This window comes from Aulostomus chinensis, chromosome 14, assembly GCF_037954235.1.
Source record: "Aulostomus chinensis isolate RoL2024-O1b breed Wild chromosome 14, RoL_Achi_v1.0, whole genome shotgun sequence".
Taxonomy (NCBI): domain Eukaryota; kingdom Metazoa; phylum Chordata; class Actinopteri; order Syngnathiformes; family Aulostomidae; genus Aulostomus; species Aulostomus chinensis.
In genome coordinates, this window is record NC_141333.1 from 11,784,616 (window position 1) to 11,790,440 (window position 5,825).

The following is a 5,825-nucleotide window of genomic DNA, read 5'->3' on the forward strand; positions in this document are numbered from 1 at the left end:
ATTGTGAGTTCGGCTTCAGCAACTGTAGCGAGTCAATATGCCACATTCAATTTAGCCAGGTTAAATAAGCTGGGTGTAGTTCTAATGACCAAAACCATCAACATCACTTCCAGAAGATAAGTCATTCCCTATTAAAAGTTTTGGTTCATTTCAACTTTACATTTTCTGTCACCTTCTTTTACATTATGGATCTTACAGTTTCCTGTTAACCCTTCCAACCCTGAAGGCTCCTCCAAAGAAACACCGGCAAGCTCAGAACCATCATGGACACACACGGGCCTACAGTTTCCATTAGTTGTTGGAGTGCACTCACCAAATGTTACATGTTTTTCTTGTCGTGGATCCAGGTGTGCAATTACATGTAGTACAAGTACACTGGTCTGCATCTATAAAGGATGCAAGATTTATTTATTTTTATTTAACCTTTATTTTATCAGGTAGTCACTTGAGATCAGGTGATCTCTTTTTCGAGCGAGACCTGGCCAAAATGGCAACATCTAAAACAACCAAAATAACACAAAATCAGACAAGAACGAACAAAGCAACGTGGAACAGAGAAAAAAACGAACAGTGAAACAAGGCCAGAAGTAGATAAAAGTCGAAGCAAGAAGGCAGGGGGAGGCTGGGCTTCACAAAGGGTCACTGAGGAGAGAAGGTCAGGTTAATGGAAGTATGACACATTATCCAGCGAAACAATTACATTGTCCCATTTCAGTCTTTAAAATGTCCAAAGTCTGTGTTTTAAAATCAGATATAAGCTTGCAGTTTGAGAATTTTTTGGAGTCCATTCCAGGCAACTGGAGCAGAAAAAGAAAAAGCCCTTTTCCCAAACTCAGTGCGAGTTCTAGATATTGGATTTGTTTCTGATAAGCAATACGCCAATAGTTTTACACCTGATTCTGTACAATGACAATAACTGATGCTATCGGTATAAAAGAAAAAGCTGACATATTTACATTCTATACATCCTGGAAAACATTGTGATTTGTAGAAAGCAAAGACTTTCTGTCTTTCTCACACACAAAACCCCATAAATCATTTATTTACCAAACCGATTCCTCATCACAAACAACAGCAACGAAGATGAGACTTTAGCAAAGCTGGGCTGACATTAGTGACGTGATTGTGCAGCCCTTGTATCAAATGACTTCAGCGTCCAACAGTGCAACATAATCTTTGATTTTGAAACTTACAAAGCACATTCGCTTTACCTTTTTACCTTCTATTCTCTTGTGAGCGAATAGATTGCTTTTCACTTCAGTTTTCAATAAATATAATAAATAAATACATTTTGAAACCAAATTTTTGTTGCTTTTTTGGAAATGATATCGGAAATGTGACCGATGATGTTGAAATTGGTTTGTGATATCAGCAAATACTGTATCAAAGTTCAAAGAATCAATGTAATATGTTGTATCAGAGCATGTAGAAGCATCTATGGGAATGTTTAGGCGGAAGCATCCCCCCACGTTAGAATTGGAGAATAAGGTGGACTGGAGGAGCTTCTGAATTCAATCTAGATCCTATTGAGATGTTTAGAATTAATCTGTCAAAATGTCCAACCTTGACTCGTGCTGCGATGCCTCGACACTCATCCATCCATCCGTCCATTTTCTATTACTTATCCTGTTAAAGGTTGCCGGGGGGGGGGGGGGGGCTGGAGCCTATCCCAGCAGCCTTCGGGTGAGAGGCGGGGTTCACCCTGGACAGGTCACCAGTCCATCACAGGGCCAGCACATAGAGACAGACAACCATTCACACTCACAGTCACACCTACAGTCAATTTAGAGTATCAATCAGCCTCGTCACTGTGCAAAGCACTGTGGCCTCACAGCAAGAAGGTTCCGGGTTCGAGTCCCGGCTCGGGCGTGGGATCTTTCTGTGTGGAGTTTGCATGTTCTCCCCGTGCCTGCGTGGGTTCTCTCCGGGTACTCCGGCTTCCTCCCACCGTCCAAAGACATGCAATTTGGGGACTAAACCAAACTAAACCAAGATTCTCTAAACCGACCGTAGGTGTGAATGGTTGTTCGTCTCTGTATGTTGGCCCTGCGATGGACTGGCAACCTGTCCAGGGTGAACCCCGCCTCTCGCCCGTAGATGCTGGGATAGGCTCCAGGCCCCCCGCGACCCTTACTAGTAAGGAATAAGCAGAAGATGACGATGGATGGATGGAATCAGCCTCATCCCCTCTTGATGTCTCTGGACTGTGGGAGGAAGCTGGAGTACCAGAGAGAACCCACACAGGAACAGGGAGAACTTGGAGACTCCACACAGAAAGATCCCGTGCTCGAACCCGGAACCTTCTTGCTGTGAAGCGACAGTGCTAACAACTGCACCACCGTGCTGCCTTCGTCACTCACGTGTGCTTGAAAACTCTCCTACAAATCATCATTCACTTCAGGTTTGTCCATCACTCAGATGCAGCCTTTTTTGGAAAACGTCAAGCTTCTGGATAAAAGTTGCTGTGGTTACACAACTGCGTGCAAGTCTTCAAGTCGTGGCTATTTTGGAGTGCTGGCGTCAGTGATGTGGTGGAATTCTATTCGCTGCCAAATTACATGTTCTTTCAGTCGTTTATAAAGCAAAAAAGTCTGTCCTCGATATAATCTTCTAAGTGTCTGTTGTGATTTCTTGGGCATTTTTTTTCCGCAAACTGTTACATCATTGTTTGAAATCTTCTGCTCTCCATCACTTCTGAGGATGACACTTGTATAAGCAATATAGATAAGAGGTCTGCAGCTTGGAGGGGAGACTGATGTGTCAGTGCAGTATAGTTCCAGACTTCCTGTAAAATGATGGTAAAAAAAAAAAACTTGGTTATCAGTCAGATTGGTCTGTGAGCACATTTTTACCAAACAATTGCAAAGAGATGAGAGATCTTAAGGTGATTCATGCCTCTGCGAGTAAAATGCTTACGTTCTGTTCTATTGGAGATCATTTGCATTTTCCTTTTGCAATTATTGTCCACCAGTGAAGGCCACACATGATGTCACGGCTAATTTGAACCTCATTTGGCGGTGATGCGTCACTCTAGTCGGACTAATTCATTTCTTTCGTATTCAAAACCACAACAACAAAAAACAAAAAGCCCATGAATATCTGATATGATCATGATGCTCTATTTTCAATTCTGCAGGCTTGTAACATACAAATCCAGATCAAGGCAACTGAGCAACAGCTATTCGACCAAAAATAAGTAATAAATAAGAAACAAATTAAACAGTCTGTCCAAATGTTGTCACTCCATTTTTTTTTGTTTGTTTGTGTGTTTCTTTTTACCACTTTTCTGTACATATAAAATGCGATTTCAACAGTTTGGATATTTTCAATTCACACAAAAAAAAAACCCCATTGAATTCATTTCAAAACAGAACACTCCATTTAAGGGCTCCTGCTGTTGTTGCATCCTGGATCACAACAATAGATAATTAGCAAAAGTCATGTGATCATTTACGCCTGTGTTTACCTGCTAACATGTCATAATGCCCCGCCTGCTGGGAGATGCCTGTGGACATTATAAAGAGACATTTTTTTCCAGTTATAATTAAGACGTGTCTGTTTTGTTCTTGTTTTTTTCTTGTTGGTTTTTTTTTTTTGGACATGCCAATTGCCATAAACAATTCTATCCGTTTAACCTCATTTAAATTCATTGTCTTTATCCGGTCTGTAACTCCTTTTCACATGAATTTATTTGTTGTTCAGGGGGGCTAAGAAGCAACAGTATGATGCGAATGTGTTCTGAGGAGTTTATTGTCCATGTAAATTAGTACGAGTTAACGAAAGGTCCATAAACCTGCTTTGTGGCTGACTGAAAATCATCTGTCTCCAAGACCAATTACAACAAAGAATAACTCCAGTCATAATCCCAGCACGTCTGTATGTCATAAATACCCAATAATATTGAACCAGATTTGGATTTTCTTCTTCCATGTAAACCACAGTGCAGTTGAGGGACGACTGAACCAGGAAATGAACAATATAAAAAATGTCTCCAGTGTGACTGACCTTCACTGTATTGCACCTCACGTGCGATGTCATGTCATAAAGCTCAGGCGTAATGGATGACCACGTTCATGTTCATTTTATAGCACGTCTGACACTGCTTGTAAAAGGTCCTGCAGGCCTGAATGTCAGCCCTGCCAGCTCTCATAAGCACACACTATAAACACAAAGTAATTAGTGAGACAACACAGGCCGATAACTCACCTGTGATGTCATTTTTGAGGAAATGAACATGCAATGCCCCACATATTCACAGATTTATTTGAAAGAATAATTATCATTATGCTGCTATATAAAGGTTTTCCAGGCAGCGTGCACAGGGCATGTCTATTTCTAGCTCTGAAATGATAAAGAGGCTGAACTGAAGTCTTGTTGACAATAGATGTACCAAAAACATGATAATTAAATGTCCGAAGGGTTTCCTTCACCATTTGTCTCAGCCATTGCACTATCAAGAAACAAAATTAGTTCTGCATTGATTCTGAATAATGTCAATTTAGCTGTTCTGAGAAATAGAGAACAGCAGCTAGTCATATTAACCCTTCTATACCCTAAAAGTTTGGATTTCCTTTGCGTCTCTTTAATAGGACTCACAGTCAGAAGATGTTTGCTGAAACACCGCTGAGCTCTGCCATTAAATGTAATGATGTTAAGGCTGGAAGGGAAAAACCATTTAGTACCTGGGGAGCAGAACATATAATCAAATGTTCTCATCAAAGGACCAACCAAAAAAAAAAAAAAAAGGAAAAAGGAAACAACAATGTTTTCAACACTATGAGTCATGCTGGCAGGAAAAAGATCAACGCTGACAATCACATTACATTTTCTCAGAAACTATCCAAGGAAAAAAACAAACATTTTTGAAATCCATGTAACCCAGAAACCATCAAGCTACAGTTTTAGCTTGAGGCTAACGAAGACCAAAAACAAACTAGGATACTTCCTATTCAAACCCTGAATGTTCTCGTTTGCTTTTTGCTCAAATCCAAGTGTTTGTGGGTTTTTGAACGTATGTGATAAAGACATACTGGAAGATGTGTTTGAGAGTTGTTGTTTGGACAGTTTTGTTGTAGTTAGTCATCGGTCTCCATTAGCTTTAAGCTAAAATGTTGTGGCTGGTGTTTTCTGATTGCTGGAGACACTAAGAAGTCATGCAGGAGGGAAAAAAAACTAGACATTTAATGCTGAGTAATTGATTTGCAAATTTCGCTTTTAGGGTGAAGTATCCCTTTAAAGGGCACCATACATATTCACTGTGGATTATGAACAAACTTTACTACGTCTGGGATAACTGCTACACAGTAACACCACAGGAGTTAAAAAAATTAAAATAATAGTAGTAATTAGAATATAAGGAGGTTGCAAATAACCACTTTACAGGCTAGTAATTCACCCAACCCTCCAAGCTATGGATCATTAAAACTCATGTAAAGAAAATATTAAAATGTGACAGGAAACAAGATGCAATTTCATACATCTGACAAGAAACATGTGTGTGTATACACGTAGAAGCATGTGTATATCCAGTCTGTTTGTGCGTGGGTGTACACTGTAGCCTTGTATGATGTGGAGGTCACAACATTTGCATTTTTCTTTTCCTTTGGGCTAAAATCTGCTCCAGCGCAACACAACCGAGTGGACTACCAACATGTATGGAGAGAAACGAAGCAGAAAATTGTCTCTTGTCTCTCATTTTTTACCACCCCTGTAGTTTTCATCAATATACCATGTAGTGCAAGTGGAGTCCATTAGATTAGAGACTCGAAGTAAATAAGTAATTCTTGAGCGAGGAAATGAGTTGTCAGTGTTAACATGGAGGAGAT